At 46.4% G+C, this 20,174-nt stretch overlaps 2 non-coding genes and 36 pseudogenes across 2 annotated transcripts; all 38 read right to left on the bottom strand.

Moving 5' to 3' along the window:
* Positions 1-559: 559 nt before the first annotated feature.
* LOC148262489 (5S ribosomal RNA) lies at positions 560-678 on the bottom strand (annotated as a pseudogene).
* Positions 679-883: 205 nt separating this feature from the next.
* On the bottom strand, positions 884-1,002 carry LOC148262488 (5S ribosomal RNA; annotated as a pseudogene).
* A 560-nt stretch (positions 1,003-1,562) lies between these two features.
* On the bottom strand, positions 1,563-1,681 carry LOC148262487 (5S ribosomal RNA; annotated as a pseudogene).
* A 562-nt stretch (positions 1,682-2,243) lies between these two features.
* LOC148262486 (5S ribosomal RNA) lies at positions 2,244-2,362 on the bottom strand. Its single transcript, XR_015820579.1, has one exon. It is a non-coding gene; the product is annotated as a 5S ribosomal RNA (ribosomal RNA).
* A 204-nt stretch (positions 2,363-2,566) lies between these two features.
* On the bottom strand, positions 2,567-2,684 carry LOC148262485 (5S ribosomal RNA; annotated as a pseudogene).
* Positions 2,685-3,245: 561 nt separating this feature from the next.
* Positions 3,246-3,364, bottom strand: LOC148262484 (5S ribosomal RNA; annotated as a pseudogene).
* Positions 3,365-3,569: 205 nt separating this feature from the next.
* LOC148262483 (5S ribosomal RNA) lies at positions 3,570-3,688 on the bottom strand (annotated as a pseudogene).
* A 560-nt stretch (positions 3,689-4,248) lies between these two features.
* Positions 4,249-4,367, bottom strand: LOC148262482 (5S ribosomal RNA; annotated as a pseudogene).
* Positions 4,368-4,928: 561 nt separating this feature from the next.
* On the bottom strand, positions 4,929-5,034 carry LOC148262481 (5S ribosomal RNA; annotated as a pseudogene).
* A 205-nt stretch (positions 5,035-5,239) lies between these two features.
* On the bottom strand, positions 5,240-5,358 carry LOC148262480 (5S ribosomal RNA; annotated as a pseudogene).
* A 561-nt stretch (positions 5,359-5,919) lies between these two features.
* LOC148262479 (5S ribosomal RNA) lies at positions 5,920-6,038 on the bottom strand (annotated as a pseudogene).
* A 209-nt stretch (positions 6,039-6,247) lies between these two features.
* On the bottom strand, positions 6,248-6,366 carry LOC148262478 (5S ribosomal RNA; annotated as a pseudogene).
* Positions 6,367-6,570: 204 nt separating this feature from the next.
* Positions 6,571-6,689, bottom strand: LOC148262477 (5S ribosomal RNA; annotated as a pseudogene).
* A 556-nt stretch (positions 6,690-7,245) lies between these two features.
* Positions 7,246-7,364, bottom strand: LOC148262476 (5S ribosomal RNA; annotated as a pseudogene).
* Positions 7,365-7,923: 559 nt separating this feature from the next.
* On the bottom strand, positions 7,924-8,042 carry LOC148262475 (5S ribosomal RNA; annotated as a pseudogene).
* Positions 8,043-8,252: 210 nt separating this feature from the next.
* On the bottom strand, positions 8,253-8,371 carry LOC148262474 (5S ribosomal RNA; annotated as a pseudogene).
* An 883-nt stretch (positions 8,372-9,254) lies between these two features.
* Positions 9,255-9,372, bottom strand: LOC148262473 (5S ribosomal RNA; annotated as a pseudogene).
* A 205-nt stretch (positions 9,373-9,577) lies between these two features.
* On the bottom strand, positions 9,578-9,696 carry LOC148262472 (5S ribosomal RNA; annotated as a pseudogene).
* Positions 9,697-10,255: 559 nt separating this feature from the next.
* Positions 10,256-10,374, bottom strand: LOC148262471 (5S ribosomal RNA; annotated as a pseudogene).
* A 562-nt stretch (positions 10,375-10,936) lies between these two features.
* On the bottom strand, positions 10,937-11,055 carry LOC148262470 (5S ribosomal RNA). Its single transcript, XR_015821125.1, has one exon. It is a non-coding gene; the product is annotated as a 5S ribosomal RNA (ribosomal RNA).
* Positions 11,056-11,260: 205 nt separating this feature from the next.
* LOC148262469 (5S ribosomal RNA) lies at positions 11,261-11,379 on the bottom strand (annotated as a pseudogene).
* Positions 11,380-11,938: 559 nt separating this feature from the next.
* LOC148262468 (5S ribosomal RNA) lies at positions 11,939-12,057 on the bottom strand (annotated as a pseudogene).
* Positions 12,058-12,262: 205 nt separating this feature from the next.
* Positions 12,263-12,381, bottom strand: LOC148262467 (5S ribosomal RNA; annotated as a pseudogene).
* Positions 12,382-12,944: 563 nt separating this feature from the next.
* LOC148262466 (5S ribosomal RNA) lies at positions 12,945-13,063 on the bottom strand (annotated as a pseudogene).
* A 209-nt stretch (positions 13,064-13,272) lies between these two features.
* On the bottom strand, positions 13,273-13,397 carry LOC148262465 (5S ribosomal RNA; annotated as a pseudogene).
* A 567-nt stretch (positions 13,398-13,964) lies between these two features.
* On the bottom strand, positions 13,965-14,083 carry LOC148262464 (5S ribosomal RNA; annotated as a pseudogene).
* Positions 14,084-14,292: 209 nt separating this feature from the next.
* Positions 14,293-14,417, bottom strand: LOC148262463 (5S ribosomal RNA; annotated as a pseudogene).
* Positions 14,418-14,983: 566 nt separating this feature from the next.
* LOC148262462 (5S ribosomal RNA) lies at positions 14,984-15,102 on the bottom strand (annotated as a pseudogene).
* A 563-nt stretch (positions 15,103-15,665) lies between these two features.
* Positions 15,666-15,784, bottom strand: LOC148262461 (5S ribosomal RNA; annotated as a pseudogene).
* A 204-nt stretch (positions 15,785-15,988) lies between these two features.
* Positions 15,989-16,107, bottom strand: LOC148262460 (5S ribosomal RNA; annotated as a pseudogene).
* Positions 16,108-16,670: 563 nt separating this feature from the next.
* LOC148262459 (5S ribosomal RNA) lies at positions 16,671-16,789 on the bottom strand (annotated as a pseudogene).
* Positions 16,790-16,996: 207 nt separating this feature from the next.
* Positions 16,997-17,115, bottom strand: LOC148262458 (5S ribosomal RNA; annotated as a pseudogene).
* A 204-nt stretch (positions 17,116-17,319) lies between these two features.
* Positions 17,320-17,438, bottom strand: LOC148262457 (5S ribosomal RNA; annotated as a pseudogene).
* A 204-nt stretch (positions 17,439-17,642) lies between these two features.
* On the bottom strand, positions 17,643-17,761 carry LOC148262456 (5S ribosomal RNA; annotated as a pseudogene).
* A 563-nt stretch (positions 17,762-18,324) lies between these two features.
* Positions 18,325-18,443, bottom strand: LOC148262455 (5S ribosomal RNA; annotated as a pseudogene).
* Positions 18,444-18,652: 209 nt separating this feature from the next.
* On the bottom strand, positions 18,653-18,771 carry LOC148262454 (5S ribosomal RNA; annotated as a pseudogene).
* An 881-nt stretch (positions 18,772-19,652) lies between these two features.
* LOC148262453 (5S ribosomal RNA) lies at positions 19,653-19,771 on the bottom strand (annotated as a pseudogene).
* A 205-nt stretch (positions 19,772-19,976) lies between these two features.
* On the bottom strand, positions 19,977-20,095 carry LOC148262452 (5S ribosomal RNA; annotated as a pseudogene).
* Positions 20,096-20,174: the final 79 nt, after the last annotated feature.

Here is a 20,174-nt window from a genome sequence, read left to right as displayed (position 1 = left end):
TTTAATTTTGCGCTTTAAATACATACACTCCTTCTCTTTTCTTCCACCTCCCATCATTTGTTTCCTTGTGCGTGCGCACTGCACCTCCTGTACTCGTTCTAATATCAAGTAAAATGCCACGGCGCCGTGACTCACATTTGCGAATAAACCTGCGGATCATAAATCAAGTCGCGCGTAACGTCGAAAGAATCATATGCAAAAAGATGGGTGCAACACGAGGACCTCCCAAGAAAATGGGTGAAATATAAGGACTTCGCAGGAGGTCACCCATCCGAGTACTTTTCTCGCCCAAGCACCGTTAACTGCAGAGTTCTGATAGAATCCGTTGCATTAGTGCGGGTATGATCCCTCATGTTTCATTCTGCACTGCAAATACATACACTCTTTCTCCTCCCATCCCCCCTCCCGTCATTTGTTTCCTTGTGCGTGCACTCTGCATCTCTCTTTCTCGTTCTAATATCAAGTAATATGCCCCCGCACCGTGACTCACCTTTGCAAATGAACCAGCGGTTTATAATTCCATTCGCGCGTAACATCGAACAACCAATCCGAAAAAAAATAGGTACAACACGAGGGCTTCCCAAGTGGTCACCTATCCGAGTACTACTCTCGCCTAAGCACACTTAACTGCGGAGTTCTGATGGGATCCGTGGCTTTAGTGCTGGTATGATCGCACCTGTTTAATTTCGCGATGCAAATACATACACTCCTTCTCCTTTCTTCCCCCTCCCGTCATTTGTATCCTTGTGCGTTAACACTTCACCTCTCATTCTCGTTCTAATATCGATTAAAATGCCCCTGCTTATTGACTCACATTTGCGTATAAATCAGCGGACCCTAGTTCCAGACGCGCCTAACGTCGAATGACCTGTCTGAAAAAAAATTGGTGCGACACGAGGACTTCTCAGGAGGTCACCCATCCGAGTTCTAATCTCGCCTAAGCACACTTAACTGCAGAGTTCTGATGGGATCCAGTGCCACAGTGCTGGTATGATCGCACCTATTTAATTTTGCGCTACAAATACATAAACTCATTCCCCTTTCTTCCCCCTCCCGTCATTTGTTTCCTTGTGCGTGCGCACTGCACCTCCCGTTCTCGTTCTAATATCAAGTAAAATGTCACGGCGCCGTGACTCACATTTGCGAATAAACCTGAGGACCATAATTCAAGTCGCGCGTAACGTCGAAAGAATCATCAGTAAAAAAATGGGTGCAACACGAGGACTTCACAAGAAAATGGGTGAAATATAAGGACTTCGCAGGAGGTAACCCATGCTAGTACTACTCTCGCCCAAGCACCCTTACCTACAGAGTTCTGATAGAATCCGTTGCATTAGTGCTGGTATGATCGCACCTGTTTCATTTCTTGCTGAAAATACATACACTCCTTCTCCTTCCTTCCCGCTCCCATCAATTGTTTCCTTGTGCGTTCACACTGCACCTCTACTTCTCGTTCTAATATCGATTAAAATGCCCCTGCTTCTTGACTCACATTTGCGTATAAACCAGCGGACCCTAGTTCCAGTCGCGCGTAACGTCGAACGACCCGTCTGAAAAAAAATTTGGTGCGACACGAGGACTTCTCAGGAGATCACCAATTCGAGTACTACTCTCGCCAAAGCACACTTAACTGCGGAGTTCTGACGGGATTCGGTGCATTAGTGCTGGTATGATCGCACCCGTTTAATTCCGCGCTGCAAATACATAAACTCCTTCTCCTTTCTTCCCCCTCCCGTCATTTGTTTCCTTGTGCGTGTGCACTGCACCTTCCGTGCTCCTTCTAATATAAAGTAAAATGCTACGGTGCCGTGACTCACAATTGCGAATAAACCTGAGGACCATAATTCAAGTCGCGCGTATCGTCGAAAGAATCATCTGAAAAAAAATGGGTGGAACACGAGGACTTCCTAAGAAAATGGGTGAAATATAAGGACTTCGCATGAGGTCACCCATCCTAGTGCTACTCTCGCCCAAGCACCCTTAACTTGCGAAGTTCTGATAGAATCCGTTGCATTGGTGCTGGTATGATTGCTCATGTTTCATTCTGCGCTGCAAATACATACACTTTTTCTCCCTCCATCCCCCCTCCCGTCATTTGTTTCCTTGTGCGTGCACTCTGCATCTCTCCTTCTCGTTCTAATATCGATTAAAATGCCCCTGCTTCTTGACTCACATTTGCGTATAAACCAGTAGACCCTAGTTCCAGTCGCGCGTAACGTCGAACGACCCGTCTGAAAAAAAAATTAGTGCGACACGAGGACTTCCCAAGAGGTCACCCATCCGAGTACTACTCTCGCCCATGCACACTTAACTGCGGAGTTCTGATGGGATCCGGAGCATTTGTGCTGGTGTGACCGCACCTGTTTAATTTCGTGCTGAAAATACATACACTCCTTCTTCCCTCCCCCCCTCCCATCATTTGTTTCCTTGTGCGTTCACACTGCACCTCTCCTTCTCGTTCTAATATCGATTAAAATGCCCCTAATTCTTGACTCACATTTGCGTATAAACCAGCGGACCATAGTTCTAGTCGCGCGTAACGTCGAACAACCCATCTGAAAAAAAATTATTGCGATACGAGGACTTCCCAAGAGGTCACCCATCCGAGTACTACACTCGCCCAAACACACTTAACTGTAGAGTTCTGATGGGATCCAGTGCATTAGTGCTGGTATGATGCCACTTGTTTAATTTTGCGCTTTAAATACATACACTCCTTCTCTTTTCTTCCACCTCCCGTCATTTGTTTCCTTGTGCGTGCGCACTGCACCTCCCGTACTCGTTCTAATATCAAGTAAAATGCCACGGCGCCGTGACTCACATTTGCGAATAAACCTGCGGATCATAAATCAAGTCGCGCGTAACGTCGAAAGAATCATATGCAAAAAGATGGGTGCAACACGAGGACCTCCCAAGAAAATGGGTGAAATATAAGGACTTCGCAGGAGGTCACCCATCCGAGTACTTTTCTCGCCCAAGCACCGTTAACTGCGGAGTTCTGATAGAATCCGTTGCATTAGTGCGGGTATGATCCCTCATGTTTCATTCTGCACTGCAAATACATACACTCTTTCTCCTCCCATCCCCCCTCCCGTCATTTGTTTCCTTGTGCGTGCACTCTGCATCTCTCTTTCTCGTTCTAATATCAAGTAATATGCCCCCGCACCGTGACTCACCTTTGCAAATGAACCAGCGGTTTATAATTCCATTCGCGCGTAACATCGAACAACCAATCCGAAAAAAAATAGGTACAACACGAGGGCTTCCCAAGTGGTCACCTATCCGAGTACTACTCTCGCCCAAGCACACTTAACTGCGGAGTTCTGATGGGATCCGTGGCTTTAGTGCTGGTATGATCGCACCTGTTTAATTTCGCGATGCAAATACATACACTCCTTCTCCTTTCTTCCCCCTCCCGTCATTTGTATCCTTGTGCGTTAACACTTCACCTCTCATTCTCGTTCTAATATCGATTAAAATGCCCCTGCTTATTGACTCACATTTGCGTATAAATCAGCGGACCCTAGTTCCAGACGCGCCTAACGTCGAATGACCTGTCTGAAAAAAAATTGGTGCGACACGAGGACTTCCCAGAAGGTCACCCATCCGAGTACTAATCTCGCCTAAGCACACTTAACTGCAGAGTTCTGATGGGATCCGGTGCCACAATGCTGGTATGATCGCACCTGTTTAATTTTACGCTACAAATACATAAACTCATTCCCCTTTCTTCCCCCTCCCGTCATTTGTTTCCTTGTGCGTGCTCACTGCACCTCCCGTTCTCGTTCTAATATCAAGTAAAATGCCACGGCGCCGTGACTCACATTTGTGAATAAACCTGAGGACCATAATTCAAGTCGCGCGTAACGTCGAAAGAATCATCAGTAAAAAAATTGGTGCAACACGAGGACTTCACAAGAAAATGGGTGAAATATAAGAACTTCGCAGGAGGTAACCCATGCTAGTACTACTCTCGCCCAAGCACCCTTACCTACAGAGTTCTGATAGAATCCGTTGCATTAGTGCTGGTATGATCGCACCTGTTTCATTTCTTGCTGAAAATACATACACTCCTTCTCCTTCCTTCCCGCTCCCATCAATTGTTTCCTTGTGCGTTCACACTGCACCTCTACTTCTCGTTCTAATATCGATTAAAATGCCCCTGCTTCTTGACTCACATTTGCGTATAAACCAGCGGACCCTAGTTCCAGTCGCGCGTAACGTCGAACGACCCGTCTGAAAAAAAAATTGGTGCGACACGAAGACTTCCCAGGAGATCACCAATTCGAGTACTAATCTCGCCCAAGCACACTTAACTGCGGAGTTCTGACGGGATTCGGTGCATTAGTGCTGGTATGATCGCACCCGTTTAATTCCGCGCTGCAAATACATAAACTCATTCTCCTTTCTTCCCCCTCCCGCCATTTGTTTCCTTGTGCGTGCGCACTGTACCTCCCATGCTGGTTCTAATATCAAGTAAAATGCTACGGTGCCGTGACTCACATTTGCGAATAAACCTGAGGACCATAATTCAAGTCGTGCGTATCGTCGAAAGAATCATCTGCAAAAAAATGGGTGCAACACGCGGACTTTCTAAGAAAATGGGTGAAATATAAGGACTTCGCAGGAGGTCACCCATCCTAGTGCTACTCTCGCCCAAGCACCCCTAACTTGCGGAGTTCTGATAGAATCCGTTGCATTGGTGCTGGTATGATTGCTCATGTTTCATTATGCGCTGCAAATACATACACTTTTTCTCCCTCCATCCCCCCTCCCGTCATTTGTTTCCTTGTGCGTGCACTCTACACCTCTCTTTCTCGTTCTAATATCAAGTAATATGCCCCGGCACCGTGACTCAACTTTGTAAATGAACCAGCGGTTTATAATTCCATTCGCGCGTAACGTCGAACAACCCATCCAAAAAAAAATAGGTGCAACAAGTGGTCACCCATCTGAGTACTACCCTCGCCCAAGCACACTTAACTGCGGAGTTCTGATGGGATCCGGAGCTTTAGTGCTGGTATGATCGCACCTGTTTAATTTCGCGCTACGAATACATACACTCCTTCTCCTTTCTTCCCCCTCTGGTCATTTGTTTCCTTGTGCGTTCACACTTCACCTCTCATTCTCGTTCTAATATCGATTAAAATGCTCCTGTTTCTTGACTCACATTTGCGCATAAACCAGCGGACCCTAGTTCCAGTCGCTCGTAACGTCGAACGACCCATCTGAAAAAAAATTGGTGCGACACGAGGACTTCCCAAGAGGTCACCCATCCGAGTACTACTCTCGCCCAAGCACACTTAACTGCGGAGTTCTTATGGGATCCGGTGCACTAGTGCTGGAATGATTTCACCTGTTTAATTTCGCGCTGCAAATACATAAACTCATTCCCCTTTCATCCCCCTCACGTCATTTGTTTCCTAGTGCGTGCGCACTGCAGCTCCCGTTCTCGTTCTAATATCAAGTAAAATGCTTCAGCGCCGTGACTCACATTTGCGAATTAACCTAAGGACCATAATTCAAGTCGCGCGTAACGTCGAAAGAATCGTCTGCAAAAAAATGGGTGCAACACGAGAACTTCCTAAGAAAATGGGTGAAATATAAGGACTTCGCAGGAGGTCACCCATCCTAGTGCTACTCTCGCCCAAGCACCCTTAACTTGCGAAGTTCTGATAGAATCCGTTGCATTGGTGCTGATATGATTGCTAATGTTTCATTTTACGCTGCAAATACATACACTTTTTCTCCCTCCATCCCCCCTCCCGTCATTTGTTTCCTTGTGCGTGCACTCTGCATCTCTCCTTCTCGTTCTAATATCGATTAAAATGCCCCTGCTTCTTGACTCACATTTACGTATAAACCAGCAGACCCTAGTTCCAGTCGCGCGTAACGTCGAACGACCTGTCTGGAAAAAAATTAGTGCGACACGAGGACTTCCCAGGATGTCACCCATCCGAGTACTACTCTCGCCCAAGCATACTTAACTGCGGAGTTTTGATGGGATCCGGTGCATTAGTACTGGTATGATCGCACATGTTTAATTTCGCGCTGCAAATACATAAACTCATTCTCCTTTCTTCCCCCTCCCGTCATTTGTTTCCTTGTGCATGCGCACTGCACCTCTCGTTCTCGTTCAAATATCAAGTAAAATGCCACGGCACTGTGACTCACATTTGCGAATAAATCTGCGGACCATAATTAAAGTCGCGCGTAACGTCGAACGGCACATCTGAAAAAAAGAAAATGGGTGCAACACGAGAACTTCCCAGGAGGTAACCCATCATTGTACTACTTTCGCCAAAGCACACTTAACTGCGGAGTTCTGATGGGATCTGGTGCATTTGTGCTGGTGTGACCGCACCTGTTTAATTTCGTGCTGGAAATACATACACTCTTTCTTCCCTCCCCTCCTCCCATCATTTGTTTCCTTGTGCGTTCACACTGCACCTCCCTTTCTCGTTCTAATATCGATTAAAATGCCCCTGATTCTTGACTCACATTTGCGTATAAACAAGCGGACCATAGTTCCAGTCGCGCGTAATGTCGAACGACCCATCTAAAAAAAAATTGTTGCGATACGAGGACTTCCCAAGAGGTCACCCATCTGAGAACTATTCTCTCCCAAGCACGCTTAACTGCAGAGTTCTGATGGGATCCAGTGCATTAGTGCTGGTATTATCGCACCTGTTTAATTTCGCGCTGCAAATACATACACTCCTTCTCTTTTCTTCCTCATCCCGTCATTTGTTTCCTTGTGCGTGTGCACTGCACCTCCCGTACTCGTTCTAATATCAAGTAAAATGCCACGGCGCCGTGACTCACATTTGCGAATAAACCTGCGAACCATAAATCAAGTCGCGCGTAACGTCAAAAGAATCATCTCCAAAAGGATGGGTGCAACACGAGGACTTCACAAGAAAATGGGTGAAATATAAGGACTTCGCAGGAGGTAACCCATGCTAGTACTACTCTCGCCCAAACACCCTTACCTACGAAGTTCTAATAGAATCCCATGTATTAGTGCTGGTATGATCGCACTGTTTCATTTCGTGCTGAAAATACATACACTCCTTCTTCCCTCCCCCCTCCCATCATTTGTTTCCTTGTGCGTTCACACTGCACCTCTCCTTCTCGTTCTAATATCGATAAAAATACCCCTGATTCTTTACTCACATTTGCGTATAAACCAGCGGACCATAGTTCCAGTCGCGCGTAATGTCGAACGACCCGTCTGAAAAAAAATTGGAGCAACACATAGACTTCCCAGGAGGTCACCCATCTGAGTACTACTCTCGCCCAAGCACACTTAACTGCGGAGTTCTGATGGGATCCGGTGCATTAGTGCTGGTATGATCGCACCCGTTTAATTTCGCGCTGCAAATACATAAACTCCTTCTCCTTTCTTCTCCCTCCCGTCATTTGTTTCCTTGTGCGTGCGCACTGCACCTCCCGTGCTCGTTTTATTGTCAAGTAAAATGCAACGGCGCCGTGACTCACATTTGCGAATAAACCTGAGGACCATAATTCAAGTCGCGCGTAACGTTGAAAGAATCATCTGCAAAAAAATGGGTGCAACACGAGGACTTCACAAGAAAATAGGTGAAATATAAGGACTTCGCAGGAGGTAACCCATGCGAGTACTACTCTCGCCCAAGCACCCTTACTTACGGAGTTCTGATAGAATCCGTTGCATTAGTGCTGGTATGATCGCACCTATTTTATTTTGTGCTGAAAATACATACACTCCTTCTCCTTCCCTCATTCTCCGATCAATTGTTTCTTTGTGCGTTCACACTGCACCTCTCCTTCTCGTTCTAATATCGATTAAAATGCCCCTGCTTCTTGACTCACATTTGTGTATAAACCAGCGGAACCTAGTTCCAGTCGCGCTTAACGTCGAACGACCCATCTGAAAAAAAATTGTTGCGATACGAGGACTTCCCAAGAGGTCACCCATCCGAGTACTACTCTCACCCAAGCACACTTGACTGCAGAGTTCTGATGGGATCCGATGCATTAGAGCTGGTATGATCGCACCTGTTTAATTTCATGCTGCAAATACTTAAACTTCTTCTCCTTTCTTCCCCCTTCCGTCATTTGTTTCCTTGTGCGTGCGCACTGCACCTCTCGTTCTCGTTCAAATATCAAGTAAAATGCCATGGCGCCGTGACTCACATTTGCGAATAAATCTGCGGACCATAATTGAAGTCGCGCGTAACGTCGAACGGCACATCTGAAAAAAAAGAAAATGGGTGCAACACGAGAACTTCCCAGGAGGTAACCCATCATTGTACTACTTTTGCCAAAGCACACTTAACTACGGAGTTCTGATGGGATCCGGTGCGTTTGTGCTGGTGTGACAACACCTGTTTAATTCCGCGCTGCAAATGCATAAACTCTTTCTCCTTTCCTCCCCCTCCCGTCATTTGTTTCCTTGTGCGTTCACACTGCACATCTCTTTCTCGTTCTAATATCGATTAAAATGCCCCTGATTCTTGACTCACATTTGCGTATAAACCAGAGGACCATAGTTCCAGTCGCGCGTAACGTTGAACGACCCATCTGAAAAAAAATTGTTGCGACACGAGGAATTCCCAGGAGGTCACCCATCCGAGTACTACTCTCGCCCAAGCACACTTAACTGCAGGGTTCTAATGGGATCTAGTGCATTAGCGCTTGTATGATGCCACTTGTTTAATTTTGCGCTTCAAATACATATACTCTTTGTCTTTTCTTCCTCCTCCTGCCATTTGTTTCCTTGTGCGTGCGCACTGCACCTCCCGTACTCGTTCTACTATCAAGTAAAATGCCACGGTGCCGTGACTCACATTTGCGAATAAACCTGCGGACCCTAAATCAAGTTGCGCGTAACGTCGAAAGAATCATCTGCAAAAAGATGGGTGCAACACGAGGACCTCCCAAGAAAATAGGTGAAATATAAGGACTTCGCAGGAGGTCACCCATCCGAGTACTTTTCTCGCCCAAGCACCCTTAACTGCAGAGTTCTGATAGAATCCGTTGCATTAGTGCTGGTATGATCCTCATGTTTCATTCTGCACTGCAAATACATACACTCTTTCTCCTTCCATCCCCCCTCCCGTCATTTGTTTCCTTGTGCGTGCACTCTGCATCTCTCTTTCTCTTTCTAATATCAAGTAATATGCCCCGGCACCGTGACTCACCTTTGCAAATGAACCAGCGGTTTATAATTCCATTCGCGCGTAACGTCGAACAACCCATCCGAAAAAAAATAGGTGCAACACGAGGCTTCCCAAGTGGTCACCCATCCGAGTACTACTCTCGCCCAAGCACACTTAACTGCGGAGTTCTGATGGGATTCGGGGCTTTAGTACTGGTATGATGGAACCTGTTTAATTTCGCGCTGCAAATACATACACTCATTCTCCTTTCTTCCCCCTCCCGTCAATTGTTTCCTTGTGCATTAACAATGCACCTCTCATTCTCGTTCTAATATCGATAAAAATGCCCCTGCTTCTTGACTCACATTTGCGTATAAACCAGCAGACCCTAGTTCCAGTCGCGCGTAACGTCGAATGACCCGTCTGAAAAAAAATTGGTGCGACACGAGGACTTCCCAGGAGGTCACCCATCCGAGTACTAATCTCGCCTAAGCACACTTAACTGCGGAGTTTTGATGGGATCCGGTGCATTAATGCTGGTATGATCGCACCCGTTTAATTTTGCGCTGCAAATACATAAATTCCTTTTTCTTTTCTTCCCCCTCCCGTCATTTGTTTCCTTGTGCGTGCGCACTGCACCTCCCGTTCTCGTTCTAATATCAAATAAAATGCCACGGCACCGTGACTCACATTTGCAAATAAACCTGAGGACCATAATTGAAGTCGCGCGTAACGCGAAAGAATCATCAGTAAAAAAATGGGTGCAACACGAGGACTTCACAAGAAAATGGGTGAAATATAAGGACTTCGCAGGAGGTAACCCATGCTAGTACTACTCTCGCCCAAGCACCCTTACCTACAGAGTTCTGATAGAATCCATTGCATTAGTGCTGGTATGATCGCACCTGTTTCATTTCTTGCTGAAAATACATACACTCTTTCTCCTTCCTTCCCCCTCCCATCAATTGTTTCCTTATGCGTTCACACTGCACCTCTCCTTCTCATTCTAATATCGATTAAAATGCGTATGCTTCTTGACTCACATTTGCGTATAAATCAGCGGACCCTAGTTCCAGTCGTGCGTAACGTCGAATGACTCGTCTGAAAAAAAATTGGTGCGACACGAGGACTTCCCAGGAGGTCACTCATCTGAGTACTACTCTCGCCCAAACACACTTAACTGCGGAGTTCTGATGGGATCCGGTGCATTAGTGCTGGTATGATCGCACTCGTATAATTCAGCGCTGCAAATACATAAACTCCTTCTCCTTTCTTCCCCCTCCCGTCATTTGTTTCCTTGTGCGTGCGCACTGCACCTCCCGTGCTCGTTCTAATATCAAGTAAAATGCTACGGTGCCGTGATCCACATTTGCGAATAAACCTGAGGACCATAATTCAAGTCGCGCGTATCGTCGAAAGAATCATCTGCAAAAAATGGGTGCAACACGAAGACTTCCTAAGAAAATGAGTGAAATATAAGGACTTCCCAGGAGGTCACCCATCCTAGTGCTACTCTCGCCCAAACACCCTTAACTTGCGGAGTTCTGATAGAATCCGTTGCATTGGTGCTGGTATGATGGCTCATGTTTCATTCTGCGCTGCACATACATATACTTTTTCTCCCTCCATCCCCCCTCCCGTCATTTGTTTCCTTGTGCGTGCACTCTGCATCTCTCCTTCTCGTTCTAATATCGATTAAAATGCCCTTGCTTCTTGACTCACATTTGCGTATAAACCAGTGGACCCTAGTTCCAGTCGCGCGTAACGTCGAATGACCCGTCTGAAAAAAAAAATTAGTGCAACACGAGGGCTTCCCAAGTGGTCACCCATCCGAGTACTACTCCCGCCCAAGCACACTTAACTGCGGAGTTCTGATGGGATCCGGAGCTTTAGTGCTGGTATGATCGCACCTATTTAATTTCACGCTGCAAATACATACACTCCTTCTCCTTTCTTCCCCCTCCCGTCATTTGTTTCCTTGTGCGTTCACACTTCACCTCTCCTTCTCATTCTAATATCGATTAAAATGCCCCTGCTTCTTGACTCACATTTGCGTATAAACCAGTGGACCCTAGTTCCAGATGTGCGTAACGTCGAACGACCCGTCTGAAAAAACATTTGTGCGACACGAGTACTTCCTAGGAGGTCACCCATCCGATTACTAATCTCGCCCAAGCACACATAACTGCGGAGTTCTGATGGGATCCGGTGCATTAGTGCTGATATGATCGCACCTGTTTAATTTCGCTCTGCAAATACATAAACTCATTCCCCTTTGTTCCCCCTCCCGTCATTTGTTTCCTTGTGCGTGCGCACTGCACCTCCCGTTCTCGTTCTAATATCAAGTAAAATGCAACGGCGCCGTGACTCACATTTGCGAATAAACCTGAGGACCATAATTCAAGTCGCGCGTAACGTTGAAAGAATCATCTGCAAAAAAATGGGTGCAACACGAGGACTTCACAAGAAAATAGGTGAAATATAAGGACTTCGCAGGAGGTAACCCATGCGAGTACTACTCTCGCCCAAGCACCCTTACTTACGGAGTTCTGATAGAATCCGTTGCATTAGTGCTGGTATGATCGCACCTGTTTCATTTCGTGCTGAAAATACATACACTCCTTCTCCTTCCCTCCTTCTCCGATCAATTGTTTCTTTGTGCGTTCACACTGCACCTCTCCTTCTCGTTCTAATATCGATTAAAATGCCCCTGCTTCTTGACTCACATTTGCGTATAAACCAGTGGACACGAGTTCCAGTCGCGCGTAACGTCGAACGACCCATCTGAAAAAAAATTGTTGCGATACGAGGACTTCCCAAGAGGTCACCCATCCGAGTACTACTCTCACCCAAGCACACTTGACTGCAGAGTTCTGATGGGATCCGATGCATTAGAGCTGGTATGATCGCACCTGTTTAATTTCGTGCTGCAAATACATAAACTTCTTCTCCTTTCTTCCCCCTTCCGTCATTTGTTTCCTTGTGCGTGCGCACTGCACCTCTCGTTCTCGTTCAAATATCGATTAAAATGCCCCTTCTTCTTGACTCACATTTGCGTATAAACCAGCAGACCCTAGTTCCAGACGCGCGTAACGTCGAACGACCCGTCTGAAAAAAAATTGCTGCGACACGAGGACTTCCCAAGAGGTCACCCATCCGAGTACTAATCTCGCCCAAGCACACTTCACTGTGGAGTTCTGATAGGATCCGGTGCATTAGTGCTGGTATGATAGCACCTCTTTAATTTTGCGCTGCAAATACATAAACTCATTCCCCTTTCTTCCCCCTCTCGTCATTTGTTTCCTTGTGCGTGCGCACTGCACCTCCCGTTCTTGTTCTAATATCAAGTAAAATGCTACAACGCCGTGACTCACATTTGCGAATAAACCTGAGGACCATAATTCAAGTCGCGCGTAACGTCGAAAGAATCATCTGCAAAAAAATGGGTGCAACACGAGGACTTCACAAGAAAATGGGTGAATTATAAGGACTTCGCAGGAGGTAACCAATGCTAGTACTACTCTCGCCCAAACACCCTTACCTACGGAGTTCTGATAGAATCCGTTGCATTAGTGCTGGTATGATCGCACCTGTTTCATTTTGCGCTGCAAATACATACACTCCTTCTCCTTTCTTTCCCCTCCCGTCATTTGTTTCCTTGTGCGTGTGCACTGCCCCTCTCGTTCTCGTTCAAATATCAAGTAAAATGCCACAGCGCCGTGGCTCACATTTGCAAATAAATCTGCGGACCATAATTAAAGTCGCGCGTAACGTCGAGCGGCACATCTGAAAAAAAGAAAAAGGATGCAGCACGAGAACTTCCCAGGAGGTAACCCATCATTGTACTACTTTCGCCAAAGCATAGTTAACTGCGGAGTTCTGATGGGATCCGGTGCATTTGTGCTGGTGTGACCGCACCTGTTTAATTTCGTGCTGAAAATACATACACTCCTTCTTCCCTCCCCCCCTCCCATCATTTGTTTCTTTGTGCGTTCACACTGCACCTCTCCTTCTCGTTCTAATATCGATTAAAATGCCCCTGATTCTTGACTCACATTTGCGTATAAACCAGTGGACCTTAGTTCCAGTCGCGCGTAACGTCGAACGACCCATCTGAAAAAAAATTGGTGCGACACGAGGACCTCCCAGGAGGTCACCTCCCAGGAGGTCACCCATCCGAGTACTACTCTCGCCCAAGCACACTTAACTCTAGAGTTCTGATGGGATCTAGTGCATTAGTGCTGGTATGATCGCACCCGTTTAATTCTGCGCTGTAAATACATAAACTCCTTCCCCTTTCTTCTCCCTCCCGTCATTTGTTTCCTTGTGCGTGCGCACTGCACCTCCCGTTCTTGTTCTAATATCAAGTAAAATGCTACAACGCCGTGACTCACATTTGCGAATAAACCTGAGGACCATAATTCAAGTCGCTTGTAACGTCGAAAGAATCATCTGCAAAAAAATGGGTGCAACACGAGGACTTCACAAGAAAATGGGTGAAATATAAGGACTTCGCAGGAGGTAACCAATGCTAGTACTACTCTCGCCCAAACACCCTTACCTACGGAGTTCTGATAGAATCCGTTGCATTAGTGCTGGTATGATCGCACCTGTTTCATTTTGCGTTGCAAATACATACACTCATTCTCCTTTCTTTCCCCTCCCATCATTTGTTTCCTTGTGCGTGTGCACTGCCCCTCTCGTTCTCGTTCAAATATCAAGTAAAATGCCACGGCGCCGTGGCTCACATTTGCAAATAAATATGCGGACCATAATTAAAGTCGCGTGTAACGTCGAGCGGCACATCTGAAAAAAAGAAAAAGGATGCAGCACGAGAACTTCCCAGGAGGTAACCCATCATTGTACTACTTTCGCCAAAGCATAGTTAACTTCGGAGTTCTGATGGGATCCGGTGCATTTGTGCTGGTGTGACCGTACCTGTTTAATTTCGTGCTGAAAATACATACACTCCTTCTTCCCTCCCCCCCTCCCATCATTTGTTTCCTTGTGCGTTCACACTGCACCTCTCCTTCTCGTTCTAATATCGATTAAAATGCCCCTGATTCTTGACTCACATTTGCGTATAAACCAGTGGACCTTAGTTCCAGTCGCGCGTAACGTGGAACGACCCGTCTGAAAAAAAATTGGTGCGACACGAGGACCTCCCAGGAGGTCACCTCCCAAGAGGTCACCCATCCGAGTACTACTCTCGCCCAAGCACACTTAACTCTAGAGTTCTGATGGGATCTAGTGCATTAGTGCTGGTATGATCGCACCCGTTTAATTTTGCGCTGTAAATACATAAACTCCTTCCCCTTTCTTCTCCCTCCCGTCATTTGTTTCCTTGTGCGTGCGCACTGCACCTCCCGTGCTCGTTCTAATATAAAGTAAAATACTACGGTGCTGAGACTCACATTTATGAATAAACCTGAGGACCATAATTCAAGTCACGCGTATCGTCGAAAGAATCATCTGCAAAAAAGTGGGTGCAACACGAGGACTTCCTAAGAAAATGGGTGAAATATAAGGACTTCGCAGGAGTTCACCCATCCGAGTACTTTTCTCGCCCAAGCACCCTTAACTGCGTTGTTCTGATAGAATATGTTGCATTGGTACTGGTATGATTGCTCATGTTTTATTCTGCACTAGAAATACATGCACTTTTTCTCCCTCCATCCCCCCTCCCGTCATTTGTTTCCTTGTACGTGCACTCTGCATCTCTCCTTCTCGTTCTAATATCGATAAAAATGCCCCTACTTCTTGGCTCACATTTGCGTATAATCTAGTGGACCCTAATTCCAGTCGAGCGTAATGTCGAACGACCCGTCTGAAAAAAAAACTTTGTGCGACACGAGGACTTCCCAGGAGGTCACCCATCCGAGTACTAATCTCGCCCAATCACACTTCACTGCGGAGTTCTTATGGGATCCGGTGCATTAGTGCTAGTATGATCGCACCTGTTTAATTTTGCGCTACAAATACATAAACTCATTCCCCTTTCTTCTCCCTCCCGTCATTTGTATCCTTGTGCGTGCGCACTGCACCTCCCGTTCTCGTTCTAATATCAAGTAAAATACAACAGCGTCGTGACTTACATCTGCGAATAAACCATAGGACCATAATTCAAGACGCGCGTAACGTCGAAAGAATCATCTGCAAAAAAATGGGTACAACACGAGGACTTCACAAGAAAATGGGTGAAATATAAGGACTTCGCAGGAGGTAACCCATGGTAGTACTACTCTCGCCCAAGCACCCTTACCTACGGAGTTCTGATAGAATCCGTTGCATTATTGCTGGTATGATCGCACCTGTTTCATTTCGCGCTGCAAATACATACACTGCTTCTCCTTTCTTCCCCCTACCGTCATTTGTTTCCTTGTGCGTGCGCACTGCACCTCTTATTCTCATTCAAATATCAAGTAAAATGCCACGGGGCCGTGACTCACATTTGCGAATAAATTTGCGGACCATAATTCAAGTCGCGCGTAACGTCGAATGGCACATCTGAAAAAAAGAAAATGGGTACAACACGAGAACTTCCCAGGAGGTAACCCATCATTGTACTACTTTCGCCAAAGCACACTTAACTACGGAGTTCTGATGGGATCCGGTGCGTTTGTGCCAGTGTGACAACACCTGTTTAATTCTGCGCTGCAAATGCATAAACTCCTTCTCCTTTCCTCCCCCTCCCGTCATTTGATTCCTTGTGCGTCACACTGCACCTCTCCTTCTCGTTCTAATATCGATTAAAATGCCCCTGATTCTTGACTCACATTTGCGTATAAACCAGCGGACCATAGTTCCAGTTGCGCGTAACGCCGAACGACCCGTCTGAAAAAAAATTGGTGCGACACGAGGACTTCCCAGGTGGTCACCAATCCAAGTACTACTCTCCCCCAAGCACACTTAACTGCAGAGTTCTGATGGGATCCAGTGCATTAGTGCTGGTATGATCGCACCCGTTTAATTCTGCGCTGCAAATACATAAACTCCTTCTCCTTTCTTCCCCCTCCCGTCATTTGTTTCCTTGTGCGTGCACACTGCACCTCCCGTGCTCGTTCTAATATCAATTAAAATACTACGATGCCGTGACTCACATTTGCGAATAAACCTGAGGACCATAATTCAAGTCGTGCGTATCGTCGAAAGAATCATCTGCAAAAAAATGGGTGGAACACGAGGACTTCTTAAGAAAATGGGTGAAATATAAGGACTTCGCAGGAGGTCACCCACCCTAGTGGTACTCTCGCCCAAGCACCCTTAACTTGCGGAGTTCTGATAGAATCCATTGCATTGGTGCTGGTATGATTGCTAATGTTTCATTCTACGCTGCAAATACATACACTTTTTATCCCTCCATCCCCCCCTCCCGTCATTTGTTTCCTTGTGCGTGCACTCTGCATCTCTCCTTCTCGTTCTAATATCGATTAAAATGCCCCTGCTTCCTGACTCACATTTGCGTATAAACCAGTGGACCCTAGTTCCAGTCGCGCGTAACGTCGAACGACCCGTTTGAAAAAAAAATTAGTGCGACACGAGGACTTCCCAAGAGGTCACCCATACGAGTACTACTCTCGCCAAAACACACTTAACTGCGGAGTTCTGATGGGATCCGGTGCATTAGTGCTGGTATGATCGCACCTGTTTAATTTCGCGCTGCAAATACATAAACTCCTTTTCCTTTCTTCCCCCTCCCGTCATTTGTTTCCTTGTGCGTGCGCACTGCACCTCTCGTTCTCGTTCAAATATCAAGTAAAATGCCACGGTGCCGTGACTCACATTTGCGAATAAATCTGTGGACCATAATTAAAGTCGCGCATAACGTCGAACGGCACATCTGAAAAAAAAAATGGGTGCAACACGAGAATTTCCCAGGAGGTAACCCATCATTGTACTACTTTCGCCAAAGCACAGTTAACTGCGGAGTTCTGATGGGATCCGGTGCATTTGTGCTGGTGTGACCGCACCTGTTTTATTTCGTGCTGAAAATACATACACTCCTTCTTCCCTCACCCCCTCCCATCATTTGTTTGCTTGTGCGTTCACACTGTACCTCTCCTTCTTGTTCTAATATCGATTAAAATGCCCCTGATTCTTAACTCACATTTCCGTATAAACCAGCGGACCATAGTTTCAGTCGTGCGTAACGTCGAACGACCCATCTGAAAAAAAATTATTGCGATACGAGGACTTCCCAAGAGGTCACCCATCCGATTACTACTCTCTCCCAAGCACACTTAACTGCAGCGTTCTGATGGGATCCAGTGCATTAGTGCTGGTATGACCGCACCTGTTTAATTTCATGCTGAAAATACATACACTCCTTCTTCCCTCCCCCCCTCCCATCATTTGTTTCCTTGTGCGTTCACACTGCACCTCTCCTTCTCGTTCTAATATCGATTAAAATTTCCCTGATTCTTGACCCACATTTGTGTATAAACCAGCGGACCATAGTTCCAGTCACGTGTAATGTCGAATGACCCGTCTGAAAAAAAATTGGTGCGACATAAGGACTTCCCAGGAGGACACCCATCCGAGTACTACTCTCGCCCAAGCACACTTAACTGCGGAGTTCTGATGGGATCCAGTGCAATAGTGCTTATATGATCGCACCCGTTTAATTTCGGCCTGCAAATAGATAAACTCCTTCTCCTTTCTTCCCCCTCCCGTCATTTGTTTCCTTGTGCGTGCGCACTGCACTTCCCCTGCTCGTTCTAATATCAAGTAAAATACTACGGTGCCGTGACTCACATTTGCGAATAAACCTGAGGATCATAATTCAAGTCGCGCGTATCGTCGAAAGAATCATCTGCAAAAAAATGGGTGCAACACGAGGACTTCTTAAGAAAATGGGTGAAATATAAGGACTTCGCAGGAGGTCACCCATCCTAGTGCTACTCTCGCCCAAACAGCCTTAACTTGCGGATTTCTGATAGAATCCGTTGCATTGGTGCTGGTATGATTGCTCATGTTTCATTCTGCGCTTCAAATACGTACACTTTTTCTCCCTCCATCCCCCCTCCCGTTATTTGTTTCCTTGTGCGTGCACTCTGCATCTCTCCTTCTCGTTCTAATATCGATTAAAATGCCCCTGCTTCTTGACTCACATTTGCATATAAATCAGTGGACCCTAGTTCTAGTCGCGCGTAACGTCGAACGACCCGTCTGAAAAAAAAAATTAGTGCGACACGAGGACTTCTCAGGAGGTCACCCATCCGAGTACTACTCTCGCCCAAGCACATTTAACTGCAGAGTTCTGGTTGGATCCGATGCATTAGTGCTGGTATGATCGCACCCGTTTAATTTCGCGCTGCAAATACATAAACTCCTTCTCATTTCTTCCCCCTCCCGTCATTTGTTTCCTTGTGCGTGCGCACTGCACCTCTCGTTCTCTTTCAAATATCAAGTAAAATGCCACGGCGCCGTGACTCACATTTGCGAATAAATCTGAAGACCATAATTAAAGTCGCGCGTAACGTCGAACGGCACATCTGAAAAAAAGAAAATGGGTGCAACACGAGAACTTCCCAAGAGGTAACCCATCATTGTACTACTTTCGCCAAAGCACACTTAACTGCGGAGTTCAGATGGGATCCGGTGCATTTGTGCTGGTGTGACAGCACTTGTTTAATTTTGTGCTGAAAATACATACACTCCTTCTTCCCTCCCCCTCCCATCATTTGTTTGCTTGTGCGTTCACACTGCACCTCTCCTTCTTGTTCTAATATCGATTAAAATGCCCCTGATTCTTGACTCACATTTGCGTATAAACCAGCGGACCATAGTTCCAGTCGCGCCTAACGTCGAATGACCCATCTGAAAAAAAATTGTTGCGATACGAGGACTTCCCAGGAGGACACCCATCCGAGTACTACTTTCGACCAAGCACACTTGACTGTAGAGTTCTGATGGGATCTAGTGCAGTACTGCTGGTATGATGCCACTTGTTTAATTTTGCGCTTCAAATACATACACTCATTCTCGTTTCTTCCTCATCCCGTCATTTGTTTCCTTGTGCGTGCGCACTGCACCTCCCGTACGCGTTCTAATATAAAGTAAAATGTCACGGCGCCGTGACTCACATTTGCGAATAAATCTGCGGACCATAAATCAAGTCGCGCGTAACGTCGAAAGAATCATCTGCAAAAAGATGGGTGCAACACGAGGACCTCCCAAGAAAATGGGTGAAATATAAGGACTTCGCAGGAGGTCACCCATCCGAGTACTTTTCTCGCCCAAGCACCCTTAACTGCGGAGTTCTGATAGAATCCGTTGCATTAGTGCTCGTATGATCCATCATGTTTCATTCTGCACTGCAAATACATACACTCTTTCTCCTCCCATCCCCTCTCCCGTCATTTGTTTCCTTGTGCGTGCACTCTGCATCACTGTTGCTGGTTCTAATATCAAGTAATATGACCCGGCACTGTGACTCACTTTTGCAAATGAACCAGCGGTTCATAATTCCATTCGCGCGTAACGTCGAACAACCCATCCGAAAAAAAATAGGTGCACCACGAGGGCTTCCCAAGTGGTCACCCATCCGAGTATTACTCTCGCCCAAGCACACTTAACTGTGGAGTTCTGATGGGATCCGGGGCTTTAGTGCTGGTATGATTGCATAAGTTTAATTTTGCGCTGCAAATACATACACTCCTTCTCCTTTCTTCCCCCTCCCGTCATTTGTTTCCTTGTGCGTTCACACTTCACCTCTCATTTTCGTTCTAATATCGATTAAAATGCCCCTGCTTCTTGACTCACATTTGCGTATAAACCAGCGGACCCTAGTTCCAGACGCGCGTAACGTCGAACGACCCGTCTGAAAAAAAGTTGGCGCGACACGAGGACTTCCCAGGAGGTCACCCATCCGAGTACTAATCTCGCCCAATCACACTTAACTGCGGAGTTCTTATAGGATCCGGTGCATTAGTGCTGGTATGATCGCACCCGTTTAATTCTGGGCTGCAAATACATAAACTCATTCTCCTTTCATCCCCCTCCCGTCATTTGTTTCCTTGTGCGTGTGCA

The sequence above is a fragment of the Carica papaya genome, chromosome 5 (assembly GCF_054855325.1).
Source record: "Carica papaya isolate Zhongbai chromosome 5, ASM5485532v1, whole genome shotgun sequence".
Classification (NCBI taxonomy): domain Eukaryota; kingdom Viridiplantae; phylum Streptophyta; class Magnoliopsida; order Brassicales; family Caricaceae; genus Carica; species Carica papaya.
This window is presented reverse-complemented; position numbering and strand designations above follow the sequence as displayed.